The following is an 11,190-nucleotide window of genomic DNA, read 5'->3' as shown; positions in this document are numbered from 1 at the left end:
CACTTGAACCCAGAGGTGGTTCACTTCCGATCTCTCCTTTTATCCCAGAAACAGCTTGGCTGAGGATACCTTGCTTTTGAGAGCGAGGAAGGGTCATTGCCCCTGCATTCTTGTCTCTATCCATTCTGTTTCCTCCTTGGGCGATGGAGACCAGATGTGTTTGTCTCACCCTCATGATTAAAGTTTAGATCCCATTTATCCTTCCACATTTCCATTTGCCAGTGCCCTCCCAGGTGGTATCAGAAAACACGCTGCAGTGATCAAGTGAGTATGGCCCTTGGTGAACACTTTCCTCCCCATCTGGGATTGCCACTTCCCTTGTTTAAAACACCAGACACAGGCAGAGATTCTCTTCTTAACTCTCCAACACTATCTTCCCAAGAAGTGCGATTTCCCTAGGTTTGCTCACCATTAGAGCCCAAATTCTGAAATTAGCTGGTATTGTCTGTCAGCAAAATGGTAAATAATATGAAATCTGTTAGAAAATTATGATGTTTGAGAGGCCGAGATGGGCAGATCACCTGAGGTCAGTAGTACGGGACCAGCCTGGACAACAGGGTGAAACCCCGTCTCTAATAAAAATACAAAAATTAGCCAGGCATGGTGGCACATGCCTGTAGTCCCAGCTACTTGGGAGGCTGAGGCAGCAGAATGGTTTGAAACTGGGAGGCAGAAGTTGCAGTGAGCTGAGATCGTGCCATTGCACTCCAGCCTGGGCAACAAAGCAAGACTCCATCTCAAAAAAAAAAGAAAAGAAAATTATGATGATCTCTAATCAAATCTTTGCAGTTCACACAAGGGGGCAAGGAAAGGTATGTTTTTGTAATTTTTCAGCTCAAGAAGAAGGGGGAGGAAGCTACCACCTTGTGAAATTCTTTCAGGATTGTATCATCTCCGTGATTCTTATTGTAGTGGAGAAAAAATAAAACACTTTTTCCCCTTTTCCTCTACTCTCTTGGGTTTAGTGGTTGGGGTATGCAAATTACGCTGACAAAAGACAAATTAACAGGAGAAAAAACATACAAATATTATTGATGTTAATATTTTTACAAGTATAGGGTTTTACAAAAACAACAAAACAACAAGCAAGGAAAACTCAAAGTATTGGGTAAAATTGTAAGGTTATATACCATTTAAACAAAAGGTGAAAAATTGTGGGGAAGTGACTACATAAAGGAAAGGGGAGCTTTGGGTTTTTAGGGGCAGTAAACTATGTGAAGGTAAATATATGACAGAACTAATGGAAGATAAGTGTTATTTTAGGGAGGTCTGGGCAGACTCATCTTGGTGCCGACTTTCCATCTTTTTCGTGACCATAAAACTTCCCTGGAGAAAGGATTTATGGTGATCCTCATTTCTCAGAAGTTTCCGCTTTTAGTCAGATAAGGGAAGCTCCACGAAGGCTTCTTTCTGCATCTGTTGATTCGCAATTGCCTTCAGCTCAAAATTATCCATATACCAAAGTGGAATATTTTGGGGTAGCATATTCCCCTTCATTATCTTTGACTGGGGAGTAGCATGCAGCCAGCTTTGTTCAATCACTTCCGCTTGAACCTGGCTAAAAGTCATAGCAGTGCCCAACATTCTTCCTGAAAGAGGCAATATGATATAGTCAGTAAGAATTTGGCCTCTGCAGTCTAATTGCTCTATTTAGAATCCTAGCTCTATAACTCACTATTGAGGGATTTCTAAATTATACTTTATCTAATTGTTGTGTTTAGAATCCTAGCTCTATAACTTTGTACTACAGGGAAGTTTTTGTGTGTGTGCTTCAGTGTTATAATCTGTTAAATGGGACAAAAACCAGATGTATGTAGTGTGTGCTGGGTGATAGCTTCTGTTGCCATTAACTATATCAAGGACGAGCCTGGGCTGGCTGCACTGGCTGCTTTCTCCAAACTCATGAGCCTGAGGAAACTTAGTGCAGTTGTTTTTAAATATTGGCTGCCTATGTCAAGAAGAAAAAGAGCTGCCTGAGGCTGATGTTGCCTCCTGCCCTTGCCCTCTCTATTGCGGTAACTATGGAGAGGTTTTTTTTTTTTTTTTAACCTCCCTCTTGGGGACATGCTCCTGTCTCAGAAGGGCAAATGTGCTTTCTTCCTGGGGGCAAAGGCTTTCTTTATTCTTCTCCCTCCTGGGCTCTGCTCATAATGGCACTTCACAACTGTTCCTTCATCAGTACATTCTCTGGGCATCTGCAAATCCCAATCAGCCAGGAAGATTTTCCAAATTCGCTGTGAAGTTTGTATATGAACAAATGCTCTTTTTGACTATGAGCCTTATAAGCCTATTGATGCCCCTCTGGAGGTTCAGGCATGCCTCTTTATTTTCCCCTGGATGGAAATAAGGTATAATTTAGAAATCCCTCAGTTTATTTTTTTCACTTTTGATAGAAACACAGACCTGATGAAAATGTCCCCTATTTTTATTACCTATCAATCTTTCCAATGGAATTAATAGAGAGAAAGGCAGTTAAACCCTGTGCTCAAATTGCACTATCTTACCCAAAGTCCTATGAAAGAAAAATTTTGTTACATATTTTAAATGACATGGAGTGCATATATCCCCTAGATAAATCTTGGAGTCTCTAGGTTAAGTCTTCCTGTTTGAATGTATCCACTTTCCCAGAGCAGGCTCAGGTGGACTCTGGAATTTGCAGGAGGCAATAAGTCACTTCTTACGTATACCAGAGACAGTAGCTCGTTTTTAATCTTCACTCTGACCAAGCTCTGGCCCTGACACATGATCTCAGGCATGAGATGGGTGTCTGCCTTGGGCTCTGCTCTTGCAGAGTCACTATTCTGCAGGAAGCAGCTTTGCTTCTCATGCCCAGGAGCACCTGTGCAGCAGCTCACTTTTCAGGGCCCTGGAATGTAAATCTCGTGAAGACAGGATCTGGGCACGTTCTGTTCTTTGCTGTCTCTCTCATACCCACATCAGTGTCTGACACATGGTAAGTGCTCAGCACTTACTGAAAAATGAATGAGTACAATCAAAAATGATGGCCTAGATACTTTTCATCTTGTGTTTTGTGAAGGTGTTGTTTGCCCATAGCACATGGAAGATTTTAATGAATTTTTTCACCTTTAACTATGACAAACTGTGTTATATAGTTTAATATAAATGGATAATTTAGAAAAAATTATAAATCAATCTATAAAGAAATTAACATCTGGTTTTAATTAAGAACTTTCTTGCCTATCAGTCTTCTCAATAACTGTGTACTCTGGTCCTTGTGAAACTGAAGGCTGACCTGATTAAGCTAGCCAAACTTAACCTGCCTTGCTTGCTTTTAACTGCTTACTTCTAGTTGATCTTAAACCCTTATAGCTAAAAGTCATGTAGCCAAACAATATGTAACTCAACTCTCACTAGCTTCCTTACAGATAATGTATCTGATGTGTATGTCACTATGGTAACGGTTGCTTTAACTTGTTTTTCGGGAGCTGGGGGACAGCTCTTGTCTGGTTTCAACTGATTGAGACCACCGACCCTTCAACTGGGCCTGCACAAATGCCTAAAAGGTTATCTTTTGGCATCAGAGGGACAAAACTCCTTCCTCAGATCATGCTAATGAACATGCGTCCTATGAAGAGCCATGACCCCCAGCTACACTTGCAAAGACCATCGATTACATCATCTTTCCCCACTGCCAATCACTTTTCCCCATGCTTGGACCACCTTAATCCTCTATCCCATAAATATCCCTAAAACCCCATCTTCAGGGAGACGTACTGGAGACATGTTCTCCCATTTCCTCACTTGGCTGCCTCATGAATAAACTCCCTTTTGTAAAACTTATATCAGTGATTGGCTTGCTGTGTGTGGGCAGAATAAGCCTGGTTTGGTATCACTTATCAATCTAACAGTCCATGGACAAATGGTGAGTGCTCACTCTAATCAAATGGGGCTTGGCAGGCTTTATTATATAATCTAGCAGCTCAATGAAATTATTCTGTCTAATTCAAGGAAACTTTGAGTTGGTATACATTCCTCTTCAGTCTTAGTGAGATACTTCAGAACTTGGGTTTGGTTCAACCTCAGAAGCTCCTATTTTTCAATGATGTTAACTCAAGAAAATTGCTGAGAAATCCCAGTTTTTATCTGATTTCTCCTCTGCTTCTGTTACTTTGTCTCCTTTTATTCAACTTCCCAGGATTCCTTGCCTAGGGATATCAATATCCTTCTGAAGAACACTCAGGAAAGCGGTACATGAAGGAGGAGACAGAGCAGAAAACAATTTTTCTGTAGAGATGTACCTGTGGTGGACAGAATTTCTAAAAATGGCACTCAAGATTCCATGCTGGAACCTGTGACTATGAAAAGATATTATTCCTGTGGCTCTGTTATGTTATATAGCACAGGTGATCTTGAAAAAGGGAGATTATTTGGGTTGACCCAATCTAACCATAAGTCCTCAAATGCACAAAGCTTTCTCTGGTGTGACAGAGATTCTTTGCTTGACCAAACATTAGTCAGACTCCTGAATCTTCTCCCAGGCCCATCTATGCACTTCCTTATAAAATCCACTTTTAGCAAGAACCCTGCTTAGTGAATTTAGCAAGAACTCCCCACCCTTGATATCTGATTGGACTCCTCATCCTCCACCATCTCCCAGGTGATGTCCGAACATCCTGGACTGTCTTCAGCAAGAATCCTGTTAAGTCAGTTCTTCCAGAATTTCCCTTACCCCTGATGTTTCTTCTTCGTAATTTTTCATCCACTGTTCCCACCCTGCTCTCTGGCTATAAATTCCCACTTGCCCATGTTGTATTCAAAGATGAGTCCAATCTCTCTTCATTAGAAAACTCATTGCTGCAGTCCCCATATCTGTTGTGATGGCCCCGAATAAAGTCTGCATTAATGTGCTTTAATAAGTGTCATTGAATAATTTTTTCTTTAACAGGAGAAGAAAGCAGAAGGCAACGTTAGATGTAAAAAGAAAGGCCTCAAAACACTGTTGCTGGTATGAAGGTGGAGGTGAGCATATGAGAAGGAATGTGGGCAGTGTCTAGGGGCACACAGTGGCCCCAGCTGACAGCCAACAGGGAAAGGAGGACCTCAGTCCCATCACCACAGGAGCTAAATTATACCAACACCCTGAATAAGACTAAAAACTATTTATCTCCCAGAGCCTCCACAAAAGGGCCCAGCTTGCTCACATCTTGGTTTCTGTCCCATGAGACTCTGAGTATAGAACCTAGCAGAGCCCTCCTGAACTGGACTTCTGACCTATAAAAGTGTGAGCTAAGGAAAATAAGTTTTGTTTTGTGCTGCTAAACCTCTAGTAATTTATTTTTTTATTTTTAATTAATTAATTACTTTATTTATTTATTTAGACTGAGTTTCATTCTTGTTGCCCAGGCTGGAGTGCAGTGGCACGATCTCGACTCACCGCAACCTCTGACCCCCGGGTTCAAGTGATTCTCTTGTCTCAGCCTCCTGAGTAGCTGGAATTACAGGCCTGCACCACCATGCCCGGCTAATTTTGTATTTTTAGTAGAAACAGGGTTTCTCCATGTTGGTCAGGCTGGTCTCCAACTCCCGACCTCAGATGATCCCCCCACCTCGGCCTCCCTAAGTGTTGGGATTACAGACGTGAGCCACCACGCCCGGTCAACCTCTAGTAATTTTTTACACTAACAGAAGAAAAGTAATACACATTCTTTTATGTGTAATTAAGTTCTAAACAGAATAGGTAAATGGAGTCCCCAAATATCCTACTTTTAAAAACTAAATTAGAAGGTGTACTCATTTGTGCCATAAAAGATTCTTTACATCACAAAAGAGTGAAAAGGTCCCTTTAAAGAGCACTTAGTGCAGTGTTTGTTTACAGGTCATTACTTGCTTAACAGAGGAAGATACTGAAAGCTGAAACGTTCTAAGCTATTGCTGACTAAATAGCAATCAGAAATGAAGATAAAGTATGAGATTATAATAATAACAAATGGACATCTCCACATCCATTTCAGATTTTTTTTTCATTTTACATAACTGGATGTGAAAATTCCAGAATCTACACCCAACATCCTTTCAAGCCACATCTAGCTCAGGTAGGAAACTGCAGCTCAGGAGACCTTAGAAGTACAGAGAAGAGACAAGGAATTCTTGCCTTTGGGTTTTCTCCCAACTACTTTGCCTCTTAATGATTACTAACATTGAACTTTTGACCAGAGGAGCAGAGAGGGAGAAGTATCAAGAAACTCAGGAGTTAAGGTGAAAAATCCTAACAACAAGGCTCTTGATTCTGAGAAGAGAAAAGGGGGACCCTTTGTCAGTCCTCTGCTTTCAGGACCATGCCAGGCCTATTTGACTATGACCTCATTAAATTCTGCACGAGGTGCAATTTGCCCTGACGTTTCAGGTAAATAAACCAAGGTTCCAAGATTAAAGCCAATTTGTTCAAGTTTATGAAACATTTAAATAAAGGGCAGACTCTGTTTGGTTCCCAAGCTCATGACATTTCTGTTATAAAGCTGGCTCACCAGACATCTGCAAAGGTGGACCAGTGATGAGAAGTAACAAAATCAACGTTAGAGCAAGAGCAATTCTACCTTTGTCACAGGGACTTTAGGGCTCAGACTGGGCTGCAACAAATTCAAGATTTTGGCTAAAAGATTCCTAAGTGCTTTGATACCCCCTCCTCCTATATACACTAACAAAATTGATATTGGTCCTAATAATTAGTTTTCATGATTATCCTTAATGGTTAGACTAGGATTCAATTGATCCAGAGAGACGTTAGGTGCGAGTAGTGTGTCTTCAATCAAAACCTAAGGTGGAAGTAGAGAACATACATTGCTAGGATCTCCAATTGCCCTAAATTCTAATTTTACCCTTTAGGATACTATTTAAAGTTTTAAATTTTATTCAAACCAGGTAAACATTCTTTTACTTTCCAAAGTAATTACAGCTTGGTGAATACTGAGCTATTCATCATAAACTCAGTCTTACTATATACTTCACCTGGCATTAGGTAGGCACCCCCTAAGTATTTCTCAAATTAACAGTATTGGTCAGTAGCTAACTCTGGTCCTTTCCCATAACCCCATGGGTTCTATGAAGCAATCAGTCATGCACTCACCCACTCTTGGACTCATTAAATCATTAAATAATTAAAACCCTTATAGTCAGGTTTGTTAAATCTATATTCATTTCCCTCACCCTCTTGAGTGATTTTTTTTTTCTTTTTGTAGTTCAAATAAGGGTTTGGCATTTATTAAATGATTTCTATGTGGCAAATACATTCCCATGAAGTATTTACTAATTTTGATACTGGTCTTATGCAAAAGGTTATATTTGGTGCCAGTAGGATACTGAGCATACTGTAAACCACACATTCATGTGTTCACTTATTCATCCAACAAATATTTACTTAGTGCCAGTTGTTTGTCACACACTATGAATGCAAACACAGAGATGATTGACAAGCCTTCCATCCTTTACAGAGCCTTCAATATATGGGTGAGAGAAAGAGGAATTATAAGCAAAATATGCCTCTCTAACATACTGGGGATTTTAATTAAAGTTAAAAGTTTAAAACACAGAGGTAGACTCTGCCCCTCCTCTCTGCTTTTCCCACCTAAGGACGAGCTCCTTTACAACACACTTTCTTTTTAAAAATACATATATATATATTTTTAAATTTAAACTAGACTTTAACTTCTGTATTGCTTTTTTATTTTGTTTTATCCTTGCACAAGGGCCATACTAACCTTCTCTGTATTGTTCCAATTTTAGTACACGTGCTGCCGAAGAGAACACAACAACACACTCAGAGACAGAGCCCATAGACAAGGGCACCAGAGGATCTAGGAGCAGATTTCAGTCTCCCCATCAATTTACCTTCCCATATTTTCCCACCTTTTGGAAGCCTGAAGATGCTTTCTTCTTTTTCTTGTCACTATGTAGGATTTATGGCTCTTTGTTAAAATATTATTTAAGCAAGGACCGTAAGCCACTGCCTTGAGAAAGAAATACTTTTGAACTGAGACCTTAGGAAAAGTCTCATCAGGAGCATCATGGGTACAGCACGTATTAATAAAGTTCTGCTTGTTTTCCTCACTTGTTTAATCTGACTTTTGTTTTCAGGAGAGTTTCTCAACAGCATCTCTTTAAGAATCTAAAAAGGGAAAGGACAGAAATTATGTTTCCTCCTTTACAATTTGGCACCCAAGATGCAGCCACAGAGACACCCTGACTGCTCCAGGACCTACAGGTGAAATCCTGGGAGAACTGGCAGATGCAGCAGCAAAGAGTAAGATTTCTCACCAAGGTCAGCTTCTCCCAGGTCTCTATCTGTGGTACCTGGCCAAGAAAGAAGGTAAAAAATTTTCCTCAGCCTTCCCTTTCCAGGTTTAGATTGATAGGAGGAAAACATTTACAAATAATAATAAAATTGATTCTTTGAATCTGTGACTCTTGTAGATTTGTTTAAGTACCTATTTAGTTATTGATCTTTAGTTTTGTAAGGATGATCTTTGTTTTCCTCGTCTCTGACTTTCTGAGTGGTTTGTCATAGGAGGATCACAGTAAGATTCTTCTTTCATCTTGTTTTATTTCTTGGGAAGCTTGGCTTTGTAAGCAGCAAATTTATTCTGTGGTCTGTGCCACCTTGAGGGCATAAATTGTCTGGCTTATGTCAGGTAGCCAGCCGGGAGTCCCACTGGGCCCAAAATGTCTGTTTGTCTAAATGTGCTGGCTCTCAGGATTTGTCTTAATTGTCTCAACCTTCATTGCCTTGCTAATAATAAAGGCCTTTACTTTCTTAGACCATCTTTGGAAAAACTTCAGATCTTGAAGGGGATTGCATTTTTGCACCCTCTTTGGGGATGTAATTTTTGTGTCTGGTTATAAGCCATAAAAAGACTTACTGATTTTAAGTCACAATTATAGTAGGTTTACTTTGGAAATTGGGACTTTTGTATCTAGAAGTATTTTTTTTTTAAGGGATTCTTCTTAGTCTCTAGGAGATGTAAATCTTAACTATGACTTTGAAATGTCTAGGGAATTAGATAAGCAGCATTCCAACTGAGATAGGATTTGAAATAGAGTTAAAGTGCTTTGAACCAACCACAAAATTCCTTTGCTCAGTGGGTACCTTTAGCTCAGGAGAGAAACATTTCTAAAATTATTCATTTTAAACAATCAAGGTATACCTTTGATTTAAATTTTGGCTTACATTTAGAGCATAATAGGAACTTTTTTGTTTGTATTTTTTAGCCTTCTTTCCTAAGCTCAATGGAACCACATACTTAGAAAAACAAGAGAAACAGTTTATTAAAACATTTTAAAGACAAAGAGTTTTAAACAGTGATTGCACTAGACGTCTAATAAACAAATATACCCCACCTCCAAGATTCTTGCTTTATGTAAATTTAAGAAAGGAAAAGGCAAGAAACAGGAATGTTTGCTATTTGCCCAGCTAAAATTTGATAAAAAGATTTTAAGAGCTTTATAGTCAAAAGTCAACTTAATTAAAAGCTGATATTTAGGCTATATGTGTATGCATATATTTTTAAGACCCTTCTTCTCTATGACAACTATATGCACTTCTTCTGTTTGTCCTCTTGATATAATTTTTGCCTCTAAGACTTGTTCTTCCATTTACTTCTGTCTGTCTTTCTTTCCTCTTGCCACCCACTAAGTTGCAAGAGGAAAGATTGCAATATTGTAGACCTAAAAAAGATTTCTGACAACTCGGGGCTCCTGGGAGGAAAACAGAAAAGGCACCACAGACTCCTCTTTTGGGGAGGAATCTCTGTTTTTCCTCATGGAACCCCAAGAGTTGTGGATGGACAGGTTCCTGTCAGCTGTAAAGCTTTATTTTCTTTTACATTGAACTCTGTGATTTCTCTGGCTTTTATATGCATGCATGTGTACATCTGTAGATTGCATGTTGTGTCTACATGTATGTATATGTCCATACATACATTTGTATATTTTCTACATGATACCAAATTAACTTAAAGATAAATGAGTGCTCATAAATTAAATAAATAAGCCCAAATATTTTTCAGTTCATGTGACTTGAGTAAATCATTTGGGGTAAATAAGGGTAAATAAGACTAGTTTAATATTGTTGGTTTAATAGAAATAACTATGGCTTCTGAGTTTATCAGCAAAATATTCATATGTTTAGCTTTCAGGTTCTTGCTTTTCTGATACTTGCCTAATCTAACATACAATAAAACAAAAATGATTAATAGAAAATTTAACTTGAGATGATGATCAGAGTTGCCTAAAGTCTCATAAAATTTTCCAAACATAATTGTTAAAATTAAATAAAATAGATTTAAATAAAACTTTATAAGTAAAATTTTAATAATTATAATTTTTTAATGTTTACTTTAAAAAGTTTCTCAAATCTTTTAGTAACTATACCCTTAGAGTTTTTTGCTAAGCTAAATTAAATAATTGATATTCATTGAATATCTAGATCATTTCCAAATAAGATGTATTGCTAAGATATTACTAAATATGAGTGTAAACTTTTTTACTTTAGGCTTCTTATTTCAGAGAAACAAAAGATATCTAGACCTATTAGTAAATACGTCCTGTTCCACTGAAAAATGATTCCATTAGAAAGCTTATGTTTCTGAGAATTATAAAATATGTATTCATAAATTGTTAGTATGTGACTGAGTTAAAAATTTTTTACTGCTTAGATTTTCACTATGAATTAAGATTAAGAATTAAAATTCTGACTAGTATGTGGTAACCAAAACTAGAACTTAAAAAAAGAAAGGAAATAAATTACGTTTTCTCCTCTACAATTGTAAGAAAAAATGATAAGTACTTCTATGCTGGCGAAATTCAGAAAAGAAATGTAAACACATAGGAAGGACCTAACAGAGATAGAAGTGGGTAAGGGAATGACGAAAGGCTCTTCAAAGGAGTCAAAGCATGAGTGGAGTTGTGAAAAATAAATAGGAATCATCCAGGTGGATAGGGAAGAAGTGAAGGGCAAAGCATATGCGTTTGAGTGTGATATTCTAAGGGACAGATTGAGAAGCTCAGACGTGGCTGACTGATGTGTGAGAACAAAGTATAAGATAGAGACAGAAAGGTCCATCTAATTCCTGGGTGCTTCAGGCTGTGCTCACACAAGGGCTGGGCAGATAACCATGGTGCCCAACAAGGTCCTGGCAGAGAAGCAAAGCTGACAGATGCCAGCTCCTGCTTGAAGTT

The 11,190-nt window shown here is 38.5% G+C and overlaps 1 non-coding gene across 1 annotated transcript; it reads right to left on the bottom strand.

Annotated features, from left to right (window-relative positions):
• Nucleotides 1-7,659: 7,659 nt before the first annotated feature.
• LOC115831321 lies at nt 7,660-7,762 on the bottom strand. Its single transcript, XR_004026844.1, has one exon. It is a non-coding gene; the product is annotated as a U6 spliceosomal RNA (small nuclear RNA).
• Nucleotides 7,763-11,190: the final 3,428 nt, after the last annotated feature.

Source organism: Nomascus leucogenys, chromosome 18 (assembly GCF_006542625.1).
Source record: "Nomascus leucogenys isolate Asia chromosome 18, Asia_NLE_v1, whole genome shotgun sequence".
NCBI lineage: Eukaryota > Metazoa > Chordata > Mammalia > Primates > Hylobatidae > Nomascus > Nomascus leucogenys.
Note: the sequence above shows the minus strand (reverse complement) of the source record. Positions and strands in the feature narration are given on the sequence as shown.